This window comes from Aphis gossypii, chromosome 2, assembly GCF_020184175.1.
Source record: "Aphis gossypii isolate Hap1 chromosome 2, ASM2018417v2, whole genome shotgun sequence".
NCBI classification, from domain to species: domain Eukaryota; kingdom Metazoa; phylum Arthropoda; class Insecta; order Hemiptera; family Aphididae; genus Aphis; species Aphis gossypii.
In genome coordinates, this window is record NC_065531.1 from 3238787 (window position 1) to 3259064 (window position 20278).

Below are 20278 nucleotides of genomic sequence, written 5' to 3' on the forward strand. Positions count from 1 at the left end.
TATTAAAATGCATTAGTTTAATTGAAAATGACGGACAATTTGCTATACAATTATTCTATCATATTAGTTAATTGAGTTCTTTAAATATATACTCTTTACCTACACAGATAATGTATATTGAATAATTAAAAAAAAATATGAATACGAATTTTATTTCATTGTTATGATTTCGTGTTCTCATAATCAAATTAATTTATTTTAGTTTTTAGAAATGTTATTAAATCAGTGTAACACATTTTAAGATTTTTCGTCATTTTCTATACATCAACTGGAAATTAATATTAAATAATAATATTTAAACACAACTAAATAAATTTGTTCATTGAATTGGATTATTTTCTTTTAAGTACTATATTTAAGTCAGTTTATTTTATGATATTATAAACTTAATAAAAAAGTGATTACATTTTTAGTTGAGTGGATCGAAATATATTAGGTATATCTAATAGTTTCACAATTATATATATAGGTATGTACATTTTTTTTAAAAAAGAAAGAAGCTATTTTCGGAAAAAAAAAGTACTTTAAAAGTTATATATACGAGTTGTTATATACATATATATTTATATTATATAGATTAGAAATTGAATCCTGCAGATGGTTACTATACTTGAAATAGATCATTATTAGAATTGTTTAGTAGTTTTCTAAAAAATTTTAAACTCTCAAAAAAATACAATGGTACCTATTTATTTTACACTTTATTTTAATATAATTAACTTTATTGAGTGAGTTCACTCAAATAATTAGTACATAAATACTTATTTACCAATTTTATGTTTTTAAATTTTGGGATATTTATATAGATAATTTGATGGTTTAATATAATTATATGTTGATAATGTATATTCAACAATAGTAATTTATTTTAATGTGCACTTTAATTTTAAGAACGTCTTATAACCTATACGTATAATAAACCTAGTGATATTTAAAATGTATTATATAATCTTATTTACCATCGATTTAAAATGTTTATTAATATATTACAATGCTGAGGAAAGCTAAGGCTGAATCACTGATCCTATACATTTGTTAATTGTTTATAAACATAATTTTTAATGATATTCATATAACAAAGTGTAAAAAAATAAGTTATTAGTATAACATTGTACTATTGTAATAAAAATGTTAGACTTATTTGTATAACACTAAAATTAAAGATAAATAGATTTAAAGCCCTATTAAATAACATGCATAGTCTTTGTACTTACACTATCTACTTACTTCTGTTTGGCATTTAAATAATTGAGACGCTTAAGTTTTTTTAGAGTTTTTTCATATACATACATTCTAACGTTAAACATGTACAGTGTACACTATTTAATTAAACATATATCTACAAACATTTAACTAATTATCAATGAACCCTATCATTATACTATTAGCCATTAGGTATATTAGAACAAATGATAGGTAGAATATAAAGAGTTATTAAAACTTAGATGTTATAAAAATAATTTTTGTTTGAAAACAGTCTGGAAAAAATATGATCTCGTTTTTGCGTGATAAAAGATTTTTGATTTAATAACAAAATTACTTGTATATTTAGCGTAAATCATAATTCCTTATGTGTGTACACATTCTGATTACATTACATTCAACCCTCTGATAAGGGTTCAACGATATCTTACACCACTTACCAAGCAAGAACCCACGTGACTTATTACTTGTGACCATTATAAACACTTGCACACACATGTATAGGTATGTACATACATATAAATCAGACGAAATGGTTATTATTTATTAGTTTATGACTTAGTAAATTAATATTACATGGACTAATAATAATATATCACACAGAGATTATATCGTAAAAAAATTGTGTTTTTTAATTAATTTAATTTACTTGTTTTTTTTTTTTTAGAAAGATAATATCAAATCAAAATGTTTGATTTTTGATTAAAAATAAAATAAACCTATAAAATAACATAATATATTGATCTGACTTAAAAAAAAACAAAATAAATAGTATATTTTTATACGATTTGTTTTAATACATATTGTACAACGTTTTATTAACCAGGTACGTTTTCCAACGAATAATAACATTATACAATATGGTAAAAATTAAATATAAATAAGTTGAAGAGTTACGGAAAAATAAAAACTATAAAATAAAACTAATGGTTATGTTATCCACATATAAATGCTTATTGACGTTATCTATTAGTCGTTAAAATAGCTGTAAAGTTTAAACTTTTATAGACAGTATGGTTACGGGGCTGTGAATTACATTTAATGTATTTATATATATATTATAGGTATACATGTCCAAAACTTTCCAACTCCCTTGTCGACGCAACACCAGACGGTCGTTTAGAGACTTTGTTTTTGGGCAATTTGTAATTACACCACGTGATGCATAGAGATTGATCGATTTGAGTTAAATATTTGTTCAAAAGAAGAGATAAAAAATATAACCCTTTTTAGCTTGATTACTGGACATTTGTAATGTGCACAGCAAACACACACGTATACACAGGTCACAAGCCACATGCAAGTACTGCAGTGACATCAAGACAAAACAATGTCTATTTTATTATATTATAAAAGTCATTACGACGCCTGTTGGTTTAATTAAACGTTAGCCATACGTGGGCATTGCCATGGTTGGAGGGTCTGCGGTGCGTACACGCGTTTTATTGGTCGTTTTGTGTAATAACGAAGAAAAAGGGAACCCATGTAATCGTGCCGTATTAATATAGAAACCCTGACATTTGGTCACACTTTTCACCCTAAAATTGTGTTTTTGTTGGATGAAAAAAAATCTGTAGCAAACAATAATAATAATAATCGTAATATAAATAACGTTCAAACAGTAACTTGTGATTTCATAAAATATTATTGTTATGATTCATGAGGTATTTATGGGAAAAAACGAAAGATTTTTTTTCAGTTCTTACTTCCTTTTCATATTATTAGCACGTATAATAAAATATAAAAACAAGTGACTATGTAACACAATTCTGTAATTTACGTGATTTGAATTTTCTAAAATGGTATATGACCCCGAGTTGAAAAGGAAAAAAATAATAATTTGGATAAAATTAAATTATATACGTTGTACAAATGAAGGGTAAGAGTAAACGTGTGGAGATTGATTGAACAAAAAAAAAAAAAAACTTTGTACGTGTTTTATCCGAAGATCTCATTCGAATGAATAAAGGTACATATTCGTTTGATATAGTGGTTTAGAATATACAAACTGTGTATTTACGATTTTTAGAAAATTCGTAAATTATGGAATCGTTTTTCTTTATAGTTTGCACGAAATCATATTTAATGTATTTTAAAATGCTTAACGTAATAAAGCATATATAAATATATAATTCCACTGACCTAATACGAATAATATTTTATTACTTTATTATACCATATAATTAGGTATGTTTTAATGACAAATATATTTATTTGACATTTAATGTTAATACTATATTTATATTATATAAAAATACAATGCATTTCTAAAACATATAGTCTTTTTGTTAATTAAGTAAATTTTAATAAATATAAACAACGTAATATTATGTTGATGATAATTTAAGTTATATTTATATTATATATAAAATATGTATGTGTTATGCATCCATATAATACCCTTAATTCTATAGGTACAATATTATTTTTCATGATATTTTTCTCGTGACATTAAAAGGACGTTAATATGACAAAATAATGTTTATAATGTTTTTAGAAATCCTTTTAACGCCAATCAACACAACAATCTACCCAAAACAGCGCTGTAATGTTTCCCGATTGTGATATCCTATTTAACAGACCAATGCAAACTGTCAATTATTATTTTGAAAATATGAAGCTTTTATGTATTTGTGTATAAAATACCATAGAATAAGGTATACGTGAACGATATTATTAGTGGTAATATAGTATCCTGCCAACATTTTATCGTGATGAATATTTTACAGTTCGTTCAATTCTCTTTCAATCGAATTCTTATTCGATTATATTTAAGGCTTGAACACATTCAATGCGAATCACACAGATTTTTAATTATTTTGGATTCACGGGGTTGGCTTCACTAGGATGGTTTTGTATAAATCATATATTTTTTTATGCTGTCGATTTTCTCAGTTAATTAATAATTATTTTCCTTTTAGTTTCAAATACAAATTAAGCATTCTATTTGAATTTTATAATAATTAAATTATAAAATAATATTTGTTAAAAATATTATAATTATTGATGAAATATTAACAATAATATTTCTATATATGTTTTATAAGAATCATAATTTTAGCAAGAGGATTGATATATTTGTGTGTATTGTCAAATAATAAACCCCGAAAATACTAAGTAGTAGGTATACTTAACAATAGTTATCGAAATCTTCTTTAACTTCACAATTTTGAAAATGATAAAAAATGTATTGGGTTATAACTGTCATTATTTATAATGATATATTATATGGTCGGTGCGTCTGGTAATATAAATGCCTACGAATAATGTTTTTAAATCGTTTGTCAAATGTATCTAAATCCTTCGAATATGAGCATCGAAACATTTCAAGCATAGACTTTTCGTGAAAAGTCATAACTCACAATAACACACGCGTGGATAGATAATATAATAAAATGTACATGAGCACCTGAATAACGACAATATCTCTGTAAAATCAGACTTCATAGTATATACATAGAAGTACGCAATATATTATGCAATATAACTGCAATTTTCAAACAGTGGAAACCAGTGCCGATGGTTACTCATATGCAGTTACATCAGATGCAGGTGACATAAACTCACGTTGTTGGCTACCGACGACAACTACAAACGACGAGTAGAGGTGAAATGGGAGGAGGGATTACGGAAAACAACTTACTAGTCTCGTATTTTTTTGAAAATAAATAAATAAAATCCATGTCTGCCATAATAATAAGATGAACTATGGGTGTTGTGTAGCGTAAAGATTGGCCAAGTGCAAAAACTCGTAATATTCAACTCATACCTGCATAAAGTTGAATGGACATTAAACGAGTAAATATTATACATAATATTGTATTATATTATTATAATATATTGTTATAAACCTTCCAACAATCACCGTAAAGGATTTTCCACTTTATTTACTTTCCCTTATTGTCGTCGAATAACATATATAATATTATGAAACGCGACGGAATTTAGTACTCAGACACTGTATATGTGTATAAATTATATATTATTATTATTATTATTATTTTCATCATAGGTGAGTGTTGCAAGTGTCGTTTTTTAAGCCTTTACTATACGCGTATAAATTATTCATGGCGTGAATGTTAGATGTGTGTATAGCATATGAAAAATAAAACCTTTGTGGGCTCCATCAATATTCGATGTGATATTATTCAGTACTCTAACGCCTGTGGGAAGAATACGACGTGCACTATGGTACTATATTATTATGTGGAGGTTTCCTGTTATAAAATAATGTCGTACAGAACGCTTAGCGCTATCGTGCGGGCGATTTCCTGTGCGCCGACCGAATATGTGCTGCGCTCTTTCTACGGCCGCGACGCTTTCCTATAGCTGACGGAGCTTTTCACCGCCTGAATGCGTTACGTGTTCTGGGTTATGTAAATAATTTTTGTCCGTTTCTCCTCGAAAACTTATCACGGCCAAGTACATATTATTATTATTATTTTTGCGTAGTTTCGTGTTGATTACAATCTTGAACAACTTTTCACAAAGCCCTTTGAAAATTTATTTACCCACTTTCTGAATACACAATAGTAGGTATTATTATTTTATCATCAACTATAGTTAAGTTTTACAAACAACAATGTTGTTATTTCATAGTTTCAACATATTTATACGTAATAGTTATATATATATGATTTAAAATCAGTATTCGTTTGGCAGTTTATCTGAATATAAATTATTGTGTACAAGTAAAACTCATGTCATATTCTCGTATTTCTATAAAGTTCAAAAATGAAACGTTATATTATTGGAGGCATGTAGTTTCAAGTCCAGCTAAAATTAAATTTTTTAAAAACTGTTTTTTTTGCATTTTCTAAATGGTCACACTGTATTACAAGCGCTGTAAAAATATTAAACATCAAATAAGCTTATAACCATGGTCTAAACTAATCATGGAATATTGTGGTTGGTACCAAAATCACCCATTTAACATTATTTATTTAAAAACCAGCCATAAACAAACACTTTTTTTTCGCGGCAATAAATTATAATTTTCTTATTATTGTCTAAGGTATGTCACACAGTTAACCAGTTTCATTAGTTGTTGTTAATAAACTAAAATCAAATAAAGTTTGTCTAAAGTAAGACATAATAATATATTAATATTTTGATTTCATAAAATTGTTCAATATTAATTTCAAAACTACCTATATCGCAAAGTGAATTTCAAAACCTGCCATATGATGAAGTTTGCATAAAAACCAGGTATATCGATACTATAAATGTACATAACTCTTGTTATAATATTTTTATTAAACACCATTTCATACACGGTATTATATACATTCAAACCTATAATTAAATATTCATTACAAAACCGCAGAGTTTTTTTAAGGTTTTATTTTTGTTGTTCATGAAAAATTTCAAAAAATGATTATGGTTGATTTTAAAACTACATGCTTCTTATAACGTTTCATTTTTGGACATACTAAGAATTCGAGAATATGACATCAGTTTTAATTGTATACAATAATTTGTATTCAGATAAACTAGATGAATACTCAGAATACTGTTTTAAATCATATATATAACTTATCGATGTTTTTTTAGTACTTTTTCGTAATAGTTTAGAGAAAAGTCAAAAAATTCCATACTTAAATAAGAATTATACTATAATTGAATACTTGGATTTTGGAATATTAAAAAAAAAAATAAGCATAGAGGATTATTTGGATCATTTTTATTACAATTGAGAATAACCATACAACCAATGTTTACGTTTCTATAAAATATGTATTAATAACGCAAAAAATGAGAATATTATGTAAAATTATAAATTCGACGGAGAGCATGATTTATTATTTTATTTTCGATAAAAATTTAGAGATGAATAAAATATCACCTTTCCGATCATATTATCACTGATCATCGTAATCATCAGCACATCAGCATGTATTATTAAATCTCACGAGAAATGAAATGTAGGAAGGACTAAAAATCGATATCGAACCCTCCATTCAACATGATTATACAAACTGAGTTGTTGATTTTAGCATCGTTGTTTTTGTTTTTATATTAAATCAATACCATGTAAATACCTTTTGGCCATTAAATTGTCGCGAATATTTCAAACGATTGCTTTATGACAATGCACTAAATGTTCATATAATATTCTTTCTTGTATATAGTAGGTGACAAATTATTTGAAAATTTACCATAAACCAATATTTTGTACTTCCTAAAAATGAATTTATATATTCATTAATATATTAATTAATGTTGCCTTATAGATAAAGTAGTATAATATTCTGTCAAACTCATAAAACAAGACCATATATTTACACATACCTATAAACTTAAAATTCTTTAACATGCTGTTAAAGCTATATATTATTGTGGAATAATTATTTAGATAGTTATACAATATAACAATATTTTTGATGCGGTTATTAATTCCCATGTGCAATATAATATTTTTTTATAATAGGTATACAAACGAAAAATTTAAATTTACTTTTAAAAGCATATAAAACTGTTGCAAAAAAACCCATTTAAATATTATGAGTTTATGACGTTAATTTTTAATGGTGCAACAGACGAATGAACGAGTAGTATTAGTTAAAGATACTTTATTTAACTTTTACCCATCATACGATGTATTTTCTTGGCACTATAATTATTGTAAGCAGGACATTTGCATAGGTAATTGACATGGTAGACTATTATAGTTTGCTGTTTAATAAAACGAACAATTAACTGTTCTGCGAATAAATCAATTTTTTTTCTTTATTGTTTTATTTTTTTTTCTTCATTATATATTTTGAACTCACATTAATAATTTAGATATATTACTCTATACTTATAAAGGAACATACACAAACCATTGTAGTATAAATACAATGTATACATATATTTTATACACACGCAGTTATACAATTGATATTTCCCACAGACTGATGGTCTTAAGCTTCCATTGCATCCAATCCTTTACGGGGATTTATCTTTATTACTATTATTATTATTATTTGTTACATATACATACATTTTTTTTATCGATATGATTAAAACCGTCGTCGCATTTGATTGGATTATGTAGGGCATAGGGGGACTAACCGCTGCAGAGAATATAAAATACTTCACACGGTTTTTTTACCCTGTCATAGCAATTTTTTGTCGATCACATTTGAAAACCGAGGGTTTTAAATCCCCCGTCGAAGAGATTTTATGCACTGTGGAATATTTTGTTGGTACACTCACAGTATTTATTGATAATTAGTGAAAAAATGTATGATAATTATTAAAAAAAAAAACTATTTAAATACCAAAAATAAAATAGTAGTACCAATTCAAATGTATTATACAGTTGCTATGGATTAAATTCGTCTAAATACTTTACCAAATGTATAATATTCATACATCAAATATATCATTACACTCTCATTATTTCAATTCCCGTATACGTATATAATTATAGGAACTAGAAATTAATTTATTTTAAAAAATGAATAGCATTTATCATCAAATGTTATAATTTATTTAAACATTAATCCTCATAATAATTGAGAGATATGTTTATTTGCGTTTAAAACGTCAACCGTTTATTACGTATCAATACATATAAAAAGCTTTTAAAACTGTAATTAAAAATTCTGGTTAGATTATTTCCAATTGACTTTTATTTATGATTTTTATAAAAATCTACATTTAAATTTGTTTTAAAATATTATACATACCTACTGACATGGTTTATTGTAAATTTGTAACAACAAACAAAATAATGAAAAACATTTATATGTCGTGATAGTATACATAATTTTATAGTTTATTCAACAAAACTAAAAATATAATAGAAAGAACGTCTAATAACTACACCAAATTGTAGTCCTATTTTCACGATTTAATTTTAATCAATCAAATAATAATATCTTTTTTTTCTGAGGAAAAAAGTTTTATGAATGTGAATATTTTTTAAATTACGATGCTCGGTGTTGTAATCTTAAAATATGCATTTTGAAGTTTCAGACAATTTATATATATGTATACCTACAAATAATTCAATTTCCTGATATCGAAGATTTCAACAATATATTTTTTTAAATATACATATTTTGTTATTATTTTCCTGAAAAACATTCGACGAATTAATGAATACTAAATTCGTTTAATTGCATCGTTTACGTTGTTTCTTTTAATACCGGTTGTGTAGAATTCGTGGTCAATATGAAATATATTATACATATATATATTTTTTTACTTGTATACATCGATTCTGACCTAATTAACTAGTTTCGAACCCAAGTGACTCGTAACACGCAAAATCGCTGGTGGTTTTGTTTTAAATTAGTTTTTTATCGCCCACCAGCAGCAGTTGTAAAAACCTGCTGGAGAATTATACGTGGAAACAGTCTGTATGCTTCACCACGGCAATCAAAGGCTCGGTCCACCCGCACATCCATCTTTTCCCCTACCGTGCACCAACCCAATCCCATAAAACTGAAAAATCGCATTTTGTAAATATTTGTACTGAGGGGGGTTGTTTTTTCTAACGTTGTCACTGCGACTGCTGTTGTAGTAATAGTATAGTTGTAGTAGTGGTCGTAGTAGTAGTAGTAGTAGACAAAAAAATAATAACACGAAATTGCGTGTTAGGTATTTTCCCACCTACCCGGTTTGCTCTTCAAGGGGGTAAACTTTTTCCATTTCTCCGTAGAAATCAAATAAAAGTTTCTGTTTCTCATATATACACACCCATACATTCACATCACAGACGAAAAGTGTGTTGGGAACAACAGCGAGGGAAATTTTTAAGCGGAAGACATCTAGATATATGAATGTGATATTTTTTTTTCGTAAAACGTACTTCATAGGCTGCTCCTTGCCCTTAAAATATATAAATGCAATAATAATAATAATAACACAAAGCTACTACTTAAACCTCGAGGGGGTGGTTTGTTTTATTTATTCTACATTATTTCATTCACTTCTCCACCTTGGAGTTGTACGTCTCCTAAAATCGTAATAATATAATAAATCAACACTTTTGCTTATATAATATTTTATCATATCATAATATAATATGTACGTGTTTACGTATATGTTTGTATGATGACATTATTTTCATCTTTGTAGTTTTAAAGCGTTCTTACTTGGTAAATTGTTTGCATATTGTTAGAAAATAAAAATTGAATTTCGTCGCACGCGCTTTACCAACCGAAATAATAACGTCACTCTACGTTGGTTAAAAGAAAAATATAAAAAAAGCTCTGTTCATATCTTTTTTTTGTTTAGAGATCATTAGTAATGTAAAGAAAAAATATTTGAGAAATTTCTTAGGTGCGGAGACTTATACTGAAAAACGATAGGCTTCGACGATTTTGTGTACAAAGCCCCTAAAAGTCTTCTATGGAAAATCAACCCTTTTTCACCTATTTTTTCCTTTAATATACAATTATAGTATACTTGGAATCATATACGTAGTGTTTTTTTGTTGACATTTGAATTACTTGGTTCGTCAACTCTTCTTTTCTTAAATGCCAATAGTCTAATTCTTTTTTTTTTTTATACAACTACATTATTATATACTAGGTAAATACTATATCTCATTCTCATTGATGACATTTTGAAATTTTTATAGTAGTATAAAAATATTATTGGAAAGCAAAATGATTTGTGAACAATATTTTATGAATTTTAACTATACATAAAATATAATATTTTAAATGATTGAAATCAAACATTTTTAAAAATATATACTATTTTAAGTATTTATTTATAAATTTAATAATTGTTCACATATACAACATATATACCTTGTGTTTGCAACAACTACTACATTTATTTTAATATCCGTGGTAATGTGTTATTGACCACATTTGCAATAATCATCAATATTTCTTATTATAAATTTGAAAAGTGAACTATAATAAAAAAAAAAATGTATTTCCATAACCGATGTATAAGATAAAATATGAACAAAAGCATAAAGAGATATACTTTTATCATGGTAATTAGGGTTAAAGTATAAATTTAAAAACTAACCCAAAAAATTAAAATAATTGATATTACGATTTGCGAGTATGTTTTATAGATCAAAATATAATATGTAATATTTACTTGATATTGTATCCATTTTATGGGTTCTGTTTTTGTAATATCCAATTATTACTTATATAGTTCTATGATATTGTTCAAAATGAATTTATTTAAATGTTTATTTTCAAAATTGTTTTTTTTTTATTATTATTTCTGATGCTTAACGTCTAAAGTAGTAGTTAATTAAATACCACGTATTATATACTCGTAAATACCTATATATATATATATATTTATCGATCGGACCATTATTTTTAAGTTCAATGGGGTTGACATGAAATCCGGCCAGTATATCACTACGGTGTAGAACTTGTTCCCGGTTGGCCATAAACTTTTGTAAAAAAAAAAACCATGAAAATCACATAAATCAAAACACTGACATACAGATGAACGTTTAGTATACACATATATATGTATAATTTCAGTAGGTCAAGTATAATTTACGGAACGGAGTGGTGGAGAGAAATATCGTAATAATTTTTTACACTTGAAAAAAATTATATCCTTTGTGTGGAGTTATCAATTTAAATTTTGAACCTACAAATTAACAAAATACATTAATAATTAATGAGTACCTACTATACATATATCATCGGTTAGTGTCAGTTTCAAAGACAGACAATTGGCATTGAGTCATTATTGTGGTTGTTTGGTTTTGACCTTTGCGTTATTCGATAATTATGAGTTCATGACAACGTCATCGGTTCATCTGTGTTCTTTATGTATCTATAAATACACCATGTATTATGGATATAGTATAGGTATTACAAATTATTTTATAAGAGACCTAATATAAAAATTTAAGTAATAACATAGGGGGAGAACTCTCCGTCATGGGGGAGGTTTACCCCCGGGGGAATAAATCTCCGCAGCGGCGGTGGCCACCGCTGTATCAAATGGACGAAGCTGCGTATATGGTATTTGGCAATGTTGACCGAGATAATGGAATGTTCGTGTCAAATCGCGACCTGGGGGATGACGACGGGCAGGATCAGAGAGATGGGGGCTTTAGTCTCGACCCTTTGGTTTTCGTACAATATATGTATACAATATCGATCAGTATATAATGCGTATGTGTGCGTGCGTATGTGTACCACATAAAACTCACACACATTCACAAAGGCCTATGACGTTTGATTGACTGTCCCCCACCTTGTCCGCCCACCTCTTATTCATGTACGACCGAAGTGCAGTGGCAGGACGACAGTATATAGGTACTCACTTCCTATCCGCCTTACATGTTAGCTGTACACTGTTTTACCGGAGTTGAGATATTTTTTCCCAATGCCTTTGGCCCACTAACTACGTATTATAATGCATTAAAGGCCTATTTTTGTATTTAATACCCCTTTTTTTAACTACCCTTTATGCGTGTAGGAGATTAAACACTATACTAAAACACGACCAGCCTATAGCCGCCGTTATACGCCGCGACGCAATTTTCGTCGTCTGCGTGGTACGATGGACAAACGGATAGACGGCTGACAGAGTGTGGAAAGTGGCGTGCGAGCGTATATGAGTGTAGTGAAAACCGTGCGAGAGGTGATTGCGACCGGAGAGCGAATGCTTTTGTAGACAGAGTTAATCCAGATTAATAGAGTTCAATGTAACCCTCAGTACAAAATATATACACAATGTACACTGTACATACACGTCATACATACATTTACATACTTATGTACGTGTAATATGCTTTTGTAAGAGTGATGTGCTATTATGATCATGCAGTACGCTGCCTCTCCGTTGGTTCAACGCTATATACAATTATATTATACTTCGCTAACCATAAGGATTTTATGCGTTGGTGTCTAAACATTGAACGAGTGCGCAGTTTTTTTAAAAAATACGTAAGGTATTTATGTATTATGTGTCAAAATACATTTCATTGTGTTCGGATTTTAATGTTATGAAATTGCTACATCGGAATGATTATTATTTATATATATATAATTCCTCCGATCATCTAGTCAACGACAGAATTATTCTAAACATTCGAAACATTTTAAAAAATAAATAAATTGTATTCAAATATATAACTATATAGATACAAAAATAGTGGTGGTTCAGTTTAATGAAATAATATATAACTATGCAGGTTCGCAGTTATGTAATAGCAATAGTACCTACATTTTCTTGATCGAGTCATGTAATAGAATTTAATTTTTATATTTTGTAAAGTTATGTTCTAAAAAACAATAAAAACTATATTATTCCTAACTATGTGTTAAAAAATATAAATCATATATTCAAACGTATTACGTATAATAATATATATGTGTATTCTATGTGATTTTGTAATATGAGATCATTGAGTAAGTATCAATAATCCAGAGTCTTAATAATATTTAGGTAGTATGTTACTATTTTAAAAAGCATAATTTCTATTCGCAATAAAAAGTTTTAGTACCTATAAAATACAATCTGGACTTCAATATAAAATATGTTGTAATAACTTGATTTAAAACATGTAAAAAAATAATTTAAGTTTAAAATTGGAATTCCTCACAAATTTTAATAAAAATTAGCAATTTAAGATTAGTGTTAAATACCTATAAATATTGTAATATTTTTTTGTTTTTGTTTTTAAAATATTACGTTACTTTTTTAAATATATATTTAATTGAACTCGGCAAATAACTTAAGAAAAATAATAAAATGTCAACAGATGGTTTGTTCTCCCAACCATACTATTAAATTTTCATCATTAATAAGGGTATAATATAAATTTATAGTTTCCACTACTGTTTTTCTGACTTATTCAAAAAAGTATTGTGTTCAATTTATGTCAAAAAAATATGTTCACTTGTGATAAATATTGTAATTGTGTTGGTTAAAGTATGACTATAATATATGTTCTTAAATTCATATTATTTATCATTTTTTTATGTATATATATATATACAATATAATATAATATATATAGCCATATATCCAAAAGATAATGTGAAAATTCCGATGTTAAATTTAATCATGAATTAATGAAATTGTTTAATTTTGAATTATAGGTACTATATGTTTTACATATTTTGTCCTTAATATCATATTATATATAATATTATTGACTATCATTAACTAACCACTTCTATGAAAATATATAGACTCTGACAGGTGTTTATATTTTTAATATAATTATAATTAACGCAATTTGCCATTCATCTCTTACTATAATCAAAGGCGTCAGTCAATATGTAAAAATAAATACCTAAGCATAAATATCACTTCAGTTTATCATTCCAGTAATTAAACAGACACCTTTTAAGAGTTATATGTGCATATTTCTTGTTGTTTTCTCACATGCTTATTGAATTTTATTATTATATAGGTACTTATAAATAATTTAAAAAATGTATATTCATAAGCAAAATCAGAAAATTATTGTTCATTCAATTTTAGCTACACCGACGAGTTGAAAGGTTTTTCAGTTACCTATATAAATTAAAAAAACAAATTTTTAGTTTAAAATTAAATGTATACTATTTATTTATGTATATATATATCAACTATTTTTTTCAACGAGCCAATAAAATATTGACTTCATATTTTTACCTTATTTATGAATTATTGTAATACATCAAACTTTTTTTATTTATTCTCACCTCTATAAATCAAGTGATTTCAATTATATAATATTATTATTGAAAATGAAGTATTTACTTCTTATTAGATATATGGCAATATAATGAGATATATTTTCCTATTACCTATAATATGTTGATGATATTGCGATGATTTTTTATTACATTATTGTTCTGTTTTTGGTTCACAATCAAAACAAATATTATCAGAATGATTATTTTATGTATTCGGCACAAAACGAATTGAACATAAAAACTTTTTTTTTCTTCTCAATGATAGGTCTATTTCGGTTCAACGAGTTTTAACTCGATTCACGCAAGTATAGTAATGGGTTTAATACGTGTGTGCGTATTAAGTAAAGTATCGTCTCCGGTGATTTATGTTCTTGTAGTCGACCGACCTAGAAAACTCTACTATTCAGGCAGACAGGGTTATAGACGTTCAAAAAGTGTGTTATTCGAGTGCAAAAAGCAGCAAAGTTCCATCCGTTAGGCGTCCATCCAAATCATGTTTCACTTCTCGCGTACGCATTTCGTTGAACTAGTGGACCGTGTATGTATTGCCAGGATTCTCGAGACAGAGAGTCAATTACGTAGTTGTCACAAAACAGTGCCTTTTAAATTATTTTCGAAGAACTTGGGTGTGAGTATGTGCACACAAGTGTACACTTGTATACTGTATATGTATAATATACTACTTGAGCATAATACAGTAGAGAGAAAACAAGCACTGTATTTTTACACAAGGATAAAGCAGGAAACGTTCGTTTGAATAAACATCATGGCTGATCGGTTTCTATCCCCATCTGAGCATCCCTCCCCAACAGCCCTATATGTATTAGGCCAAACGTATGTGTTGTGTATGTGTTTAACAGCCGTAAAAATAAAATTTTCTTTTTTTCTTTCAGCTAACGATTGCTTTGACGTACCTACCTGAACACATATTTTATCTTCTCCTTTTTTTAAAAAAAAAAATACTCCATCCCAGTGATAATTTTTGCCGGTTTACACGACTATAATTCTCAACACTGAAAACATTTAAAAAATCGTATTTATTTCATATGTTTTGAAAGGATTGTTTAGAATTGACGGTCGGAAGGAATGGAATACTGTTGATAGTTGATACTTAGTCAAACTATGTAACCAATATTTATTCAGGAAAAACCACTGATAGATAGTTTAAAAATATTTCAATTTACCTATTTAATAAAATAGTAATTTCAGTAGATAATACTTAAAGGACATCCATAACTTATGACAATTTTTAAATTTACATACAAATATTTAAAATGTATTTCTTATATTTTATATAATATTGTATAAAGATTTATGAATATAATCTAATTTATTTATAACAGGCATACACTTTGAAATGAATTAAATATTTATTTTATAGAACTTAGGTATTATACCTGACGTTTATTGTAAATAATAAAACCAATTGCAAACATTCATAACTTTAAATATAAATACTTTTTATTTAATAAATCAGTATCTTTATGACATTAATACTCGTATTAAGAGAAAATGACATATTTTGTATGCATCTTATTTTGTTTAGAAAACAAATTCAGATGATAAAGTCTTAAAATTATTATTTAAATGCATTATTTAGATGAATAGAAAAAGGTGACTTTGTATCGCCATAAGAAAAAAAAACTAAAACTAGTAAAGAATGTTCCAAGAATTAAGATGACAAGTTAAATATTTGTTTGGTGTGATTGAAAATATAACTATTGTTTAACACACGAGTCCCATAAATGGATGTAATAAATAAAAAATGGAATTACGTAATTATTTTACTTCTTGTATCCACGAAATTCGCATGAAATAGTCCCAAAAAAATATACATATACATATGTTTATATAATTTTATAAAAATAATACGCTAATACATTAATAGTGGTATTATCATAAGTATCGTTTGTATTTTAAACACCTTAATCAATTTTTTATTTTTTTTCAGGTGTTTTTATCGTTAAAACGAAGAAGAAACCAGCCCGGTAAGTCAAAAAATTTGTTATTTTCCTTACCACGCGTACTATAATTATTATAAGTATGATTATTACAATACTATCGACGCGTATCTTCTATATTATTATTATCATTATTATTATTATCATAATCATCAACGTTAACCATTGTCATTATCATTATCGTCATCGTTGTCGTTGTTATGGAGTGGAATTTATACTAGTTATTCGTGAGAGGCATATAAATTACGTGATCCCAAAATATTTTCTTCTCCTCCCTCACTCGCTCGTCCTCACTCTCTTTTTATAACGTGGATATTTTAAACTGCCAATAAATTAGTCGTGACCGTCGCCACATGGCATTTGAAACTGGAGACTACGGAGCAACAAGGGATAGACCTTTGCAAATAACGTATAATAAATGCCGGCGGACAAAGCATCGCTCCACCGATGGTATTCAGTTGTGACGTTAAACGCTTTATTATATTATACATTACGTCCATATATTAGTACTTATAATAACAGCATTAATGAGTAGCTCGTTATTTTGGTTTTGCTATGCGTTGTGTGCGTGTGTGTTGGTAATACTAGAAAGTATTAACTAATAAACTATTTGAATCAAAAGCTGGGTTTAAAACGAACAAATAATAAAACACAGATAGGTACCTAATACATCAATGAATAACTGTAACAAAAATGATAGAAACGTAGAACATAATACGTACATTTATTTAATCCGGGTATTATATTTTATCCGTAAAGAATATTTATTCAATATTTTCTATGTAAATTCTATGTTTTGGGGAAATGGGTGTTTTAATCACAGCAACATTCCTACAAAGGAATACAGTTGACATTTCAGTATATTTATTTGACTACCAACTTATAAAAAATAAAACAAACATTATCTTTATTATTAATCAGGTAACTACAATTACTACTTTAGTGATCAATAAATCGTGAACAAATGTATGTTGTTCGTTCAAAAATACTAAATGGTTATTTATATTTGTTCACATTTTTGTTTGATTCGAATTAAAAAGTACTCTATTTTCCATGTTACATTTGATAATTTACTTTGCCATCAAAACATTTAATGAAGCAAATATTAGTTGTATTGGTTTTATTTTATAAATAATTCTAGGTATTTGGGCTTTTTTTATCGTCCATGAACGTTAAATTGTATTTTAAATATAATGGGTGTACAAACAGTGGTTAATTTTTAATATTGACATTTTTTCTGGATTTATTTTATTTTTAAATACTGATTCTAATCGCATATGCTCGAGTATTCTAAACATTCATGATGTACTAATAGATATTTTTAATCTACTTTTGGCTCATATTGTAATAAAAGTTTAAAAAAAAAAAATTATTTCACTGCTGTACATAATTGGATCATTAAAATATTAAGTCAAGAATTTTCTTCCTGAAGTTACTATGTAAAATGAATAAATTAAAAGCAATTTGTCTAAATTAAGAAAAAGGTTATATTAACAGATGAATATTTTATAAAATATAAAGGTTTTAATAATTTTGAATATTTATGAATTAATAAAACATGTAAAATATAAATATTTGTTCCCCAAAGAATCTTTTTTTTTTTTTTTTTGAATAATTTGTTTTATACGAGTAATATTATTGTGAATTATAGAGTTGGCAATAAACTTAGAAATCTATATACTTTATCACATAAAAACATAATTAATATAAATTCAAAAAAATACAATACACGTAAGTAGGTACTTAAATATTTCAAATGTTCTAAATTCTACAATAATATAATGAAAACAAGTGTTCACAAAGATATTACGGCAATATTTTATTTTTTTAGAATACAATATTAAACAATCATTTTCAAAACGAGTTGACTATTTTTTTTTTTCTGTTTACGATTTCATTTTTCCCAATAATATGATAATTTAAATTAACGTAGTAAATCACTTATAAATATCATAATATTTTCATCAATAATAACTTGTTATTAAATAATACATCAATATTGTAATTCATATACATTAAAGTAGGATCATATTTTATAACAAGAGTCAGCGAAATCTAACGCTTTAACTTTTCTGCATAGGTTTACATCTACTTTTTCATAACAAAAAAAAAATAATAATTAAGTCAATAAAACACTCACTGTGTATCATTTGTACCTTCCATTAAAAAAAAAAAAAAATTACAAAATGTTTATTTAATTAAAGCTAGATTATGTCGTACAAATGTAAATTGAAGTATTTTATTAATGTTTAAACTTATATTTTGGCGATAGACTTAAAGCGATAAATCCTATATAATTTGAATTATAATATAATATAATATGTATTGGTATAAATTCAAGATACAACAAACAACATAATACCATGTGCAATATAGTTAACAATAGACGCTTAAATTCACAGTTCTCTACATTAGTCACAATTATAGTATCAAAGTTTGTATCCATAAAATAATTAATAACAACTAAAATCAAAATTTATGATTTTACTCTACTAAACAATGAATATAATGACTCGTTGTGTTGTCTTGAAACTGCTGTCGCATCATAATAGTGTAATACATATTACAATATCTTCTTAAACTATGCCATATGTACCTCCCCAGTGTTTGCCGTCAGATTCTTAATGATATAAATTAGACATTTAGTCTTAGTCAATTAATCTTTGAGAAACTTTACAATTAACTTTCTTTGTTAATTTAACATTTGTAAAAATGAAGTTTCTGATTAAAATTGACTAAAATGTAGCACTTTCATAACTTATATTATGTATAAAAAATGAAAATTGTTTTTTTTTTTTACTTAAATTTCGATACTAACAATTAATTTTTTTCGATTAGTATATTGTTTCTTAAAATAAATATCTTAGACAGCCTTAGTTGTAGATGCGTTATAATTTTAAATGTCGTTTATTATACATTTATAACAATCCAAATTGATTATCTGACTGTAATCGTATTATCATTTACTTATTTGACTGTTTCTCCTCAGCCTTAATTTCTCATAACTTTCAAACTACTTTTACAATTGATGTTTATCACTCATATTTGATATTTTTATAGTTTTATCATATACTTTTCAAAAACAACCCATTGATAGTTTACTTAATAAATAAATTCGTTTTTCTTTTTTAAATGATTACGATTTATTTAAGTATCATAATATAGGAAACTATATAATATGAAATCATTACAATATGTTGATGTTGGATGATATGGGTATTACATGGTCTATAATCTATACACAAAAACCATGAACAAAACAGATCAAAGACGTCCATACCACATATTATCGACGAGTACCAACATAAATATTCAGTAAACAATGCCACTTATACATTGCTTTGTGTTACTCTGCATGGTGAGCATTTTTGGTTTGTATCGTCCTTTTGTTTACTTCGACATCGTCATGTACGTAAAACCATAAGCTCTTTGTTTAATCGCAGGTGTTTAAAGTTTAATTGTTTAAAATACAGAAAAAATACACCCTGT

At 26.7% G+C, this 20278-nt stretch overlaps 1 protein-coding gene across 1 annotated transcript in view; it reads left to right on the top strand.

Annotated features, from left to right (window-relative positions):
- LOC114123676 (semaphorin-2A) overlaps window positions 1–20278 on the top strand; it is a 347857-nt gene that overhangs the window by 144459 nt on the left and 183120 nt on the right. Inside the window, exon 5 of the mRNA XM_027986733.2 lies at window positions 16780–16816. The gene's annotated coding sequence lies outside the window, so the exon portion shown is untranslated. The remainder of the gene's footprint in view (window positions 1–16779; window positions 16817–20278) is intronic.